General features: G+C 41.4%; 1 non-coding gene across 1 annotated transcript; it reads right to left on the bottom strand.

The window, feature by feature from the left end:
- Positions 1–10,213: 10,213 nt before the first annotated feature.
- trnae-cuc (transfer RNA glutamic acid (anticodon CUC)) lies at positions 10,214–10,285 on the bottom strand. The gene has a single exon. It is a non-coding gene; the product is annotated as a tRNA-Glu (tRNA).
- Positions 10,286–13,258: the final 2,973 nt, after the last annotated feature.

Below are 13,258 nucleotides of genomic sequence, written 5' to 3'. Positions count from 1 at the left end.
GGTAAGTAGCAACTCTCATTACATCACTGGAGCATCATTTTGAGGTTCGTAGCAACTCTCACCACATCACTGTCGCATCATTTCTCAGGTAAGTAGCAACTCTCATTACATCACTTTAGCATGATTTTGAAATTACTATCAACTCTCAGCACATGTCTGTAGCATAATTTCATAGGTTTGCAGCAACTCTCATTACATCACTCTAGCATCATTTGGTCATTTGTAGCAACTCTCATTACATCACTGTAGCATCATTTCTTAGGTTTGTAGCCACTCTCATTACATCACTTAAGCATCATTTGGACATTTGTAGCAACTCTCACTCCATCACTGTAGCATCATTTCTTAGGTTCGTAGCAACTCTCACCACATCACTGTAGCATCATTTTGAGGATCGTAGCAACTCTCACCACATCACTGGAGCATCATTTTAAGGATCGTAGCAACTCTCAATACATCATTGTCGCATCATTTTGAGGATAGTCGCAACTCTCACGACATTACTGTAGCATCATTTCTTAGGTTTGTAGCAAATCTCGTTACATCACTCTAGCATCATTTTGAGGATCGTAGCAACTCTCACGACATCACTTTAGCGTGATTTTGAAATTACTATCAACTCTCACCACATCACTGTTAGCATCATTTTGAGTTCATTAGCAATTCTTCCTACATCACTGTTGCATCATTTTGAGATCATTAGCAGTTCTTCCGACATCACTGTCGCATTATTTTGAGGTTCGCTGCAACTCTTACTACATGACTGTCAGCATCACTTTGAGGTTGTTCGAAACACTTACTACATTACTGTAAGCATCACTGAGTTAATTAGCAACTATCACTACAATACTGTTAGCATCATTTTGAGTTCATTAGCAATTCTTCCAACATCACTGTCGCAATATTTTGAGGTTCTTAGCAACTTTTACTACATTAGTGTCGCATTATTTTGAGGTTCGTAGCAACACTTACAACATGACTGTCAGCATCACTTTGAGGTTATTCGAAACTTTCACTCCATTACTGTCAGCATCATTTTGAGTTCATGAGCAATTCTTACTACATCACTGTCGCATCATTTTGAGATCATTAGCAATTCTTCCGACATCACTGTCGCATTATTTTGAGGTTCGTAGCAACTCTTACTACAAGACTGTCAGCATCACTTTGAGGTTATTCGAAACGTTCACTCCATTACTGTTAGCATCATTTTGAGTTCATGAGCAATTCTTACTACATCACTGTCGCATCATTTTGAGATCATTAGCAATTCTTCCGACATCACTGTCGCATTATTTTGAGGTTCGTAGCAACTCTTACTACAAGACTGTCAGCATCACTTTGAGGTTATTCGAAACGTTCACTCCATTACTGTTAGCATCATTTTGAGTTCATGAGCAATTCTTACTACATCACTGTCGCATCATTTTGAGATCATTAGCAATTCTTCCGACATCACTGTCGCATTATTTTGAGGTTCGTAGCAACTCTTACTACAAGACTGTCAGCATCACTTTGAGGTTATTCAAACGTTCACTCCATTACTGTTAGCATCATTTTGAGTTCATGAACAATTCTTACGAAATCACTTTCGCATCATTTTGAGATCTTTAGCAATTCTTCTGACATCACTGTCGCATTTATTTTTAGGTTCGTAGCAACTTTAACTACATTACTGTCGCATTATTTTGAGCTTCGTAGCAACTCTTACTACAAGACTGTCAGCATCACTTTGAGGTTATTCGAAACGTTCACTCCATTACTGTTAGCATCATTTTGAGTTCATGAGCAATTCTTACTACATCACTGTCGCATCATTTTGAGATCATTAGCAATTCTTCGACATCACTGTCGCATTATTTTGAGGTTCGTAGCAACTCTTACTACATGACTGTCAGCATCACTTTGAGGTTGTTCGAAACTTTCACTTCATTACTGAAAGAATCACTGAGTTTATAGCAACTATCACTACATTACTGTTAGCATCATTTTGAGTTTATTAGCAATTTTTACTCCATCACTGTCGCATCATTTTGAGATCATTGACAATGTTTCCAACATGACTGTCGCATTATTTTGAGGTTCGTAGGAACTTTTACTACATTACTGTCGCATTATTTTGAGGTTCGTAGCAACACTTACTACATGACTGTAAGCATCACTTTGAGGTTATTTGAAAGTTTCACTCCATTACTGTTAGCATCATTTTGAGTTCATTAGCAATTCTTACTACATCACAATTGCATCATTTTGAGATCATTAGCAATTCTTCCGACATCACTGTCGCATTATTTTGAGGTTCGTAGCAACTTTTAGTACATGACTGTCAGCATCACTTTGAGGTTTTTCGAAACGTTCACTCCATTACTGTTAGCATCATTTTGAGTTCATTAGCAATTCTTACTAAATCACTGTCGCATCATTTTGAGATCATTAGCAATTCTTCCGACATCACTATCGCATTATTTAGAGGTTCGTAGCAACTCTTACTACATTATTGTTGCATTATTTTAAGGTTCGTAGCAACTCTTACTACATTACTGTCAGCATCACTTTGAGTTTATTAGCAACTATCACTACATTACTGTTAGCATCATTTTGAGTTTATGAGCAATTCTCACGACATTACTGTCGCATTGAATTGAGTTCATTAGCAACTCTTACTAAATGACTGTCAGCATCACTTTGAGGTTTTTCGAAACTCTTACTACATTACTGTAAGCATCACTGAGTTTCTTTGCAACTTTCACTTCATGACTGTTAGCATCATCTTGAGTTCATTAGCAATTCTTCCGACATCACTGTCGTATTTATTTTTAGGTTCGTAGCAACTTTAACTACATTACTGTCGCATTATTTTGAGGTTCGTAGCAACTCTTACTACAAGACTGTCAGCATCACTTTGAGGTTATTCGAAACGTTCACTCCATTACTGTTAGCATCATTTTGAGTTCATGAGCAATTCTTACTACATCACTGTCGCATCATTTTGAGATCATTAGCAATTCTTCCGACATCACTGTCGCATTATTTTGAGGTTCGTAGCAACTCTTACTACAAGACTGTCAGCATCACGTTGAGGTTATTCGAAACGTTCACTCCATTACTGTTAGCATCATTTTGAGTTCATGAGCAATTCTTACTACATCACTGTCGCATCATTTTGAGATCCTTCGCAATTCTTCCGACATCACTGTCGCATTATTTTGAGGTTCGTAGCAACTCTTACTACAAGACTGTCAGCATCACTTTGAGGTTATTCGAAACGTTCACTCCATTACTGTTAGCATCATTTTGAGTTCATGAGCAATTCTTACTACATCACTGTCGCATCATTTTGAGATCATTAGCAATTCTTCCGACATCACTGTCGCATTATTTTGAGGTTCGTAGCAACTCTTACTACAAGACTGTCAGCATCACTTTGAGGTTATTCGAAACGTTCACTCCATTACTGTTAGCATCATTTTGAGTTCATGAGCAATTCTTACGAAATCACTTTCGCATCATTTTGAGATCTTTAGCAATTCTTCTGACATCACTGTCGCATTTATTTTTAGGTTCGTAGCAACTTTAACTACATTACTGTCGCATTATTTTGAGGTTCGTAGCAACTCTTACCACAAGACTGTCAGCATCACTTTGAGGTTATTCGAAACGTTCACTCCATTACTGTTAGCATCATTTTGAGTTCATGAGCAATTCTTACTACATCACTGTCGCATCATTTTGAGATCATTAGCAATTCTTCCGACATCACTGTCGCATTATTTTGAGGTTCGTAGCAACTCTTACTACAAGACTGTCAGCATCACTTTGAGGTTATTCGAAACGTTCACTCCATTACTGTTAGCATCATTTTGAGTTCATGAGCAATTCTTACTACATCACTGTCGCATCATTTTGAGATCATTAGCAATTCTTCCGACATCACTGTCGCATTATTTTGAGGTTCGTAGCAACTCTTAGTACAAGACTGTCAGCATCACTTTGAGGTTATTCGAAACGTTCACTCCATTACTGTTAGCATCATTTTGAGTTCATGAGCAATTCTTACGAAATCACTTTCGCATCATTTTGAGATCTTTAGCAATTCTTCTGACATCACTGTCGCACTATTTTGAGGTTCGTAGCAACTCTTCCTACATGACTGTCACCATCACTTTTGAGGTTATTCGAAACACTGACTACATTACTGTAAGCATCACTGAGTTGATTAGCAACTATCACTACATTACTGTTAGCATCATTTTAAGTTCATTAGCAATTCTTCCGACATCACTGTCGCAATATTTTGAGGTTCGTAGCGACTTTTACTACATTACTGTCGCATTATATTGAGGTTCGTAGCAACTATCACTACATTACTGTTAGCATCATTTTAAGTTCATTAGCAATTCTTCCGACATCACTGTCGCAAAATTTTGAGGTTCGTAGCGACTTTTACGACATTACTGTCGCATTATTTTGAGGTTCGTAGCAACTCTTACTACATGACTGTCAGCATCACTTAGAGGTTATTCGAAACACTTACTACATTACGGTAAGCATCACTGAGTTGATTAGCAACTATCACTACATTACTGTTAGCATCATTTTGAGTTCATTAGCAATTCCTACGACATCACTGTCGCAATATTTTGAGGGTAGTAGCAACTCTTACTACATGACTTTCAGCATCATTTGAAATTGTTCGAAACACTTACTACATTACTGTCAGCATCACTGAGTTTATTAGCAACTATCACTACATTAGTGTTAGCATAATTTTGAGTTCATTAGCAATTCTGACTCCATCACTGTCACATCATTTTGAGATCATGAGCAATTCTTCTGACATCACTGTCGCATTTTTTGGAGGTTCGTAGCAACTCTTACTACATGACTGTCAGCATCACTTTGAGGTTGTTCGAAACTTTCACTTCATTACTGAAAGAATCACTGAGTTTATAGCAACTATCACTACATTACTGTTAGCATCATTTTGAGTTTATTAGCAATTTTTACTCCATCACTGTCGCATCATTTTGAGATCATTGGCAATGTTTCCAACATGACTGTCGCATTATTTTGAGGTTCGTAGGAACTTTTACTACATTACTGTCGCATTATTTTGAGGTTCGTAGCAACACTTACTACATGACTGTAAGCATCACTTTGAGGTTATTTGAAAGTTTCACTCCATTACTGTTAGCATCATTTTGAGTTCATTAGCAATTCTTACTACATCACAATTGCATCATTTTTGAGATCATTAGCAATTCTTCCGACATCACTGTCGCATTATTTTGAGGTTCGTAGCAACTTTTAGTACATGACTGTCAGCATCACTTTGAGGTTTTTCGAAATGTTCACTCCATTACTGTTAGCATCATTTTGAGTTCATTAGCAATTCTTACTAAATCACAGTCGCATCATTTTGAGATCATTTGCAATTCTTCTGACAACACTGTCACATTATTTTGAGGTTCATAGCAACTCTTACTACATTATTTTTGCATTTTTTTAAGGTTCGTAGCAACTCTTACTACATTACTGTCAGCATCACTTTGAGTTTATTAGCAACTATCACTACATTACTGTTAGCATCATTTTGAGTTTATTAGCAATTCTTACTCCATCACTGTCGCATCATTTTGAGATCATTGGCAATGTTTCCAACATCACTGTCGCATTATTTTGAGGTTCGAAGCAACTCTTACTACATCACTGTCAGCATTACTTTGAGGTTATTCGAAACTTTCACTACATTACTGTTAGCATCATTTTGAGTTCATCAGCAATTCTTCCAACATCACTGTATCATTATTTTGTGGTTAGTAGCAACTCTTACTGCATGACTGTCAGCATCACTTTGAGTTTATTAGCAACTATCACTACATTACTGTTAGCATCATTTTGAGTTCATTCGCAATTTTTACAACATCATTGTCGCATTATTTTTAGGTTATTAGCAACTCTTCCTCCATTACTTTCGCATCATTTTGAGATCATGAGCAATTCTTCCGACATCACTGTAGCATTATTTTGAGGTTTTGAGGTACCTTTGTTTGTAACCTCGTCCCCACTGATCCTGGATCTGCTCGACGTTCCTGCCTTTTAAAAGGAAGGTTTTCATCACCACTGTTGCAGGATGTGCTGCTGATGGAGAATTGTTGGGTGGAGGTTCATTGAAGGAGTTTGGTGCTGGACCTGCTCTACTAGTAAAGAGACATGAGAGAACTTTGTTGTGATTTGGTGCAATACAAATAAAAATGACTTGACCAGTGTCATTTGTGGTCTTTTGTTAATTGCATGTCACATGAAATTATTATTGGTCACTTTTCTAGCAACAGTCTCACAGCGTCAAGACAAGAACACTTCTACTTTTGATGATGACAGTTTGTTCAACACTAAACTTCAACCAGTCCCATGTTGTCAAACACTGGAACCTCCACAGCACCTGAACAGGGACTTGAACCCTGGACCCTCACATTAAAAGTCTGATGCTCTACCGTCTGAGCTCCTCAGGCTCTTTCTACAGCATTGAGACAGGAACAGAAACACCTGTGAAGGTCAAACTGATGCTTTCTTGACTTGTTCAGTCCTCCATGTTGAAGTCCACCATGCTTTTGATTGGCTCTGATTCTCTGTGGCAAAATCCAACAAGAGGCTCCAAAAATGTCCTGAATGTCACAAGAATGCACAGGACAAGATGTTAGTTTCCTTCATGTCTGCAGTTCCTCCACTGGAAAGTAAAGTCAATGCTGCTCCTCTGCTGAAACCTGGGATCGGACCAGGGACCTTTAGATCTTCAGTCTAAGGCTCTCCCAACTGAGCTGGTTCAGTTCTGAGGGAGGGCCCTGCTTCTCTCATTTATAATCTCTTCCACTCTCACTGGACCTTAGAGAGGATTGGAGCTTCTGAAGTCCTGACACATTGAACAGTTCTCCAGGACCAAACTGAACGAACTGAAGAAGCTTCTTGGAACTCTAAACTTCTTAACTCTCCTTCTCCAAGAACTGTGCCTGGACGAAGGCCGTTTCCAGCTGTCCTTCAAGCTGACGAGGGCCAAGTTTGATGACCTGTTTGTGAGGATATCAAGAATGGACACCAACTACAGGCTCCAGGTCCGTTGACATGACTTCCCTGCCACCAGGGGAATGTCAATGCTGACCGGCTCTCTGGACTCATTGTCATGAGAATTTGTCACATCAGTTGAATATCTTCACATACGTGAATTCATTGAAGGAGTGTGGTTCTGGACCTGCTCTACCTGTCAAGTGTCTTGAGATAGCTTTTGTTGTGATGTGGCACAATATAAATAACATTGACTCGACAATAAATCGACTCTTTCCCCAACCATTTAAAGCAAACAGCCGTTCCCACTGATCCTGGATCTGCGCAACGTTCCTGCTTTTCAAAAGGAAAATTGTCATCATTGCTTTTGCAGGATGTGCTGGCTGATGGAGAATTGTTGGCTATAAACTCACTGAACTCAGTCCAAGTCAGTAGTTTTGAGCAAACTCATGACTCCTGATGTTTAACTCAATTGTTTGTTAAACACAGAGATCCAGGTGTAGTTCCTCTATGTTCATCCACTAAACTAGAATAGAGTTCTCCTCTTTCCATGGTGGAACAAAGAAGGGGGAGGGTCAATAACAATATGATCTTTGGACGTTACAGCATCTAAAGACTCAAATCCATATTTCAGGATACATATTTGAGAGGGAGGAAACAGTGATGGGAGGCTGGAGGCTTGAAGGGCTTGATTTTTAGCGGCCAGTGAAGCCACCTTTTGCTGGCTGAGTCCCAGAGACTCATGGAGGCTCTTTGTTGAGGTTTTCCACGAGAGAGTCCAGCATCGAAACTTGTTAGTTTCCTGTCAACCGAGTCCAGGATGTCCCCGAGGTCCTTATTGGGTGATGAGGGTGCGCTGGACGGTCGGCTTCTTTTGGGAAGTGGGGTCGCCACGTTACCGGTCCTCCCCACGACGGGTCGGTGGCAGCACTCGTCTACGTTCTCCTGCAGACTTTCTGCGGTTCCTTCTTCCAGATTTTATTGATGAGGATTGTTGTGGATGAGAGAATTGAAAATTCCTACTGCAGTTTGAGGTTTTGATGATTCAAACTGTGTAGATTGGCGTTAAGAAGTTCGCTAGTTTGGATAAATTCAGGTGTGAGCCACCACACTGAATCAGGCACAGGTAGGACGTTCACCCTGACATAGAACATCAACAGCTTAACGTTGCTGGCAGGACTCCAACCTGAGCAGGGAGACCCCAATGGATTTCTAGTCCATCGCCTTCACCACTCGGCCACAACGACCACATTCACACACACATTTGAAGAGGATGGATATTCACAAAATGATCTTAATTTCTGTCACAAGCCCATTTGTGTGAGGTCCTATTTTCTCTTTTTCAGCATTCCTTTGTTTCCAGGTCTCTAATAAGTGCAGAATTACAAAGACAAGCAAGCTGGATCCATCCTGGGCAGGTGATATGAGCCATTGACCACTGGCCAGAGACCCTGGCACAGACGTTGGGGGTGGTGAGAGAGAGCATTTCTACAATTATATTCTACATTTATAGAATTCTACAATCCTACAATTTCATTGAGCAGACGCTTTTGTCCACAGCCACGTACGTACATCACATGTATAGAATATATATGTTCCTCTTTCATCTACTGATTAACCACAAAATGCAGTCAAATGCCAGTAAATTCTGAGTATTTATTCATTATTCATGATTATTTATTATTTTTGAATCCATTTTCACTGTCACTCTTCTGTTCATTTTCAGTTTGATTCATAAAAATGAACAAACTTTGACGTGTTTTCTTCTCTTGTGTGTCAACAACTTTGGATTGGGAATCTCCTGACAAACAGACCACATGACCAGGAGGAAGTGTTGTTGGTGAGTTTGGCCCCTGAGCTCAAGACAGTTGGGACCAATAAAGGACAGCTTCAAATGCAGCTGTGAAGCCTCATTGTCAGCTGGGAGGAACGACAGGTGTCTCCCTCTAGTGGCTCCTCACAGCAACACCAGCCTCATTTCAAACACATGCATCCACCACCTCACTACCAAAGGCCAGTTGGGCCTGGACAGACAGGAGAGTTTCAAGTGTTGGACAAAGGTCTTTAAGATGTTCTTATTAATTCTATAACATCTGAGATTAAAATCTATGGAATTACAACCAACAAGCAGCCAAACACCTGATCAGATGCTCCTTCATCAGGCTGAGAAGAATCAATCTAAACTGGGATGAAGAAAATTAACTGAGAGGAGAAACCTCCTGATTGGCTGACATGGACCCACCTGATCCATGTCAGCCTTGTTGGAGCAGAAAGAGGTGGATCAGAGGAATCAGTGGATCAAGACTCAGGTGGCAGATGAAGAATCTCTGTATTCACAATGTAGTCAGAGAAATCTTCCAACGTGAGAGAACGTGACAGACCATTTTATACCAAAGACAGGCTGTGTGTGTGTGTGTGTGTGTGTGTGTGTGTGTGTGTGTGTGTGTGTGTGTGTGTGTGTGTGTGCAGACTTTTCCCTGGAACAACGTCTTTTATTTGAAGCAAGAAAGTAAGAGCCTCCAGATCAAAGTCAGAATTGATGATGATGTCATCAGGGCTTTGATAGTGTATTTATTTGTACCTAGAATTCTGTCTTTGATCTCAGGAGGACGTGAGAGAAACTCAACTTTAAAAAGTATATGAGAGCATTCAGCTTGGTTAGAAAACATTTTGACTGTTCAACAGTAGAGTTTGTTAGAAACAGTTTACAACACTCAGAATTAAATTGAAGATACAAAAACCTTCCACACTTAAATCCTGTCTCTAACTTCAAACTGGGGATGAACATTTTTATAATCAATCTGTCTCGATGTGTTGGCCCTGCCATGGACTGGTGACCTGTCCAGGATAAACCCCGCCCCTCACCTGAGGGCTGCTGGGATAGGCTCCACCCCCACGAACCATTGCAGATCATCAATAACCAAAGCTACTAAGGAGGATTACAGTTTGTCCTTGCAGGAGTCAGTGACTTAATAGAGTCTAACAAAGGGTTGGACCTGAATGAGACAGTCACCCTTCAACATGGGGCCATGGCAGAGTGAACCAAGAACACTACAGTGGGGGTGAAAGTGGAGCCATGATGGATTCACAGTTCATCACCTCCACCATCATGTGGACCACCTGATCACCTCTCCCTCAACCTCTAAATAACTCATTCCCTGACCGGGAATCGAACCCGGGCCGCGGCGGTGAGAGCGCCGAATCCTAGCCACTAGACCATCAGGGACCACATTGAGCTCTCCAACAACAGAGACTATAGACAATGACTCAAGAACACAGGACTCTGTGGTCTCAGCTTGAGATGCAGAGGGTCCACCAAGACCACCAGACACCTCAGCCCCCTAAAGACAGTCCACCCCCAGGATCCTGCACCCCTCTGCTCCAACTCAGCCCTTCATTCATAACGTGACTTTCGCTACGTCCGAACTGCCAAGTACCAACCTACGTCCTCCTGCTACGACCTAAACATGGCGGCACCACTCAGACACCCTAGAAGATTGGTGGTGAAGCACGACCTCTGCTGGCAGAGCACAGATACCGCAATTAGGTAGACAGCACCAACGAAAGCCCCACCTGCTGGCCTGACTGTGGTACTGCACTCCACTCTGAACGCACCCTTCACTCATTCTCTATTATTAAGCACATTAACGCACCTGTACAGGTGTGTTCACATTATATACATATTATATATTTATGCTTGGCCGTTTTTGATGAACTTGGGTGGGACTCTGGTGCAGGGATGAGGTCATGGAGCTGATCTGGGAGCAGTCCTGATGTTAAATGCTGTGATGAAGGACAGTGTGGAGGAAAAATGGGTCAAATTTAAATTGTCAACAGTTTAACGTTGTTGGCAGGACTCCAACCTGAGCAGGGAGACCCCAATGGATTTCTAGTCCATCGCCTTCACCACTCGGCCACAACGACCACATTCACACACTTTTGTAGGAGACTGAAATTAGACAATGAAAGTTCATGTCAGCACAGTCAAATATTTTTTGTCCTCTCTCAAAGACAAACTATTTGTGTGTGTGTGTGTGTGTGTGTGTGTGTGTGTGTGTGTCAGTGTTGTGACTGAGCGGTGAAGAAGACGACCTTCTGACTCCATTTTCTTTGTTGCTCTTCTATCAGTTCCTCAGTTTCACTCATCAAGTGAAGCAGCTTTGACAGGTTTACTTCTCTGTGTGTTCACAACTTTGGTCTTTAAACTCCTGACAAACTCACCACGTCACACATTTGGTGAATTAAAGCAACAAATAATGACATCATGATGATTCAGGTTAGGGGGGCACGGCCTGGAGGCAGAGTGGCCGTCTAGCAGAGTTGCTGGTTCAGTTCTCACTTCAGCTGGTGACCATGTTGAAGTGTCCTTGAGCAAGACACTGAGCCCCTCATTGCTCCTGATGACCAGCATCCAAGACCAACAAGCTTCTGATTGGCTCTGATTCTCTGAGGCAAAATCCAACACAGGAAACAGAAAATCTTGAGTTTGTCTCACATTTTTTAAAGAAACTCAGCACAGGACAGTGATAGGAGGCTGGTTTCCTTGATGTGGGCTTCACCTCCACTGCTGTCCACATTTAAATGCTGGCTGATGCTGGTCCCCTGTTGAAACCTGGACCAGACCAGGGACCTTCAGACCTTCAGTCTAACGCTGTTCCAGCATTGGATGAAAGAGACTGGTGCTCTCATCTTCTTCAACATTGACTTGTTCTATCAGGACAAGAGAATCTGAGCTTGGATGTCATTTAGCAGTCAAAGGCTTGTTCAACTGGTCAACATCAGCTGGTGTTCACTCTGATGATGTAGCGATGGTCTGGATTCTTCCTTCTGGAGCACCAAGCTGCTGGGAAGAAGCCTGATGATGTCAGAGTTGTGTTCAGTGGCTCCTGCTGGGTCCATTTCCGACAAATGGGCTCCAAAGAGTTCAGCTGTTTCAAAGGTCAGGGTTGCTGTTAGCAGAAGAGGTGGCCGAGTGGTTAAGGTGATGGACTGCTGATCCAGTCCTGCTCTGCAGGCGTGGGTTCCAATCCCATCCTCGTCGCAAGTGTCTCTAGTTTCTGCTTTTAGATTATGGAACTGTGAGGCTTTTAACTGACACAGATACCAGTTGAGTCAACTTCCCTTTCACAACCTGACCAAAACAACTCTGACACCCAGAGCTCACATGTGTCAATCACCTCTGTAGAAGGTCCCGCCCCCACAGAGCCATAAATCCTCCCATCAGTGAAGAAAACTGCAGACACCTCTTGGATGAGAGCTGAAGCGTCTTCTAGAAACCTGAAACAGTCCACTTGGAACGTTTAAATCATTCTACAATCCTACAGTTTCATTGAGCTTTTGTCCAAAGCCACGTTCATGTATCACATGTATATAATATATATGTGACACTCTTTCATCTACTCATTATCTAATTCCAGTAAATTTGTGCAGAAGAAAACGTTATTTGTGCTGCTTCTTTATTTATTTATTAAGTTTACTTAGTATTTTTTAATGTGTTTTCTTTCAATTCACATTTTGTCCATTAACTTCATAATCAGAGTCTCCATCTCATCACATGACTAAAGTCTGGGTTCTGTAGTGGTGGTAAAATATCCTTCCATGCCCCTCACTAGTTTGCACACAGAAAAGCATATTTTACTGGTTTCAGATCTCTTAGCTTGTTCTCTCTCTTAAACCTGCTGAGGCAGCTTTCATTGTGTGATTCATTTTAAAATATAAATATGGAACAGAACCATTGGAATCAGATGTCAGGACATTTGAAGGAATGTCAATCTCCTGTTGAAATGTTGCAGTGTGCAGCTGAGGCTCTCTGGCAGTGGCACCAGGAGCCCCAATGGCAGAACCTGGACCCTCCTGGAGGAGAACTACAGGTGAGGGCCTTCTTGGCTCCAGATTGATGGAAATCAAGTGTCTGAGGCTGTTAGCAGCCATGAAGTTGATCTGGTTGGCACTGGTATTTGTTCTTGCTGCAGCTCAGGAGTGATTCAGGAGAAGAGTTTCAGAACAGCCAAGGTTGGGGACTGGAATTTTAAAATTTCCCCTGGAACCAGACAAACTTGGGAGGTAAAACCTCCAATCATAGCCACTCAGATGCAGCAGCAGAAGAAGCTGTCATCCACCCTGACAGTCAGAGCATCAAGTCAAGAAAACATCACCATCTTGTAGTTCCAAACCTCCACCTGTCAGATTCAGCTACTTC

This window comes from Aulostomus chinensis, chromosome 1 (assembly GCF_037954235.1).
Source record: "Aulostomus chinensis isolate RoL2024-O1b breed Wild chromosome 1, RoL_Achi_v1.0, whole genome shotgun sequence".
NCBI lineage: Eukaryota > Metazoa > Chordata > Actinopteri > Syngnathiformes > Aulostomidae > Aulostomus > Aulostomus chinensis.
This window is presented reverse-complemented; position numbering and strand designations above follow the sequence as displayed.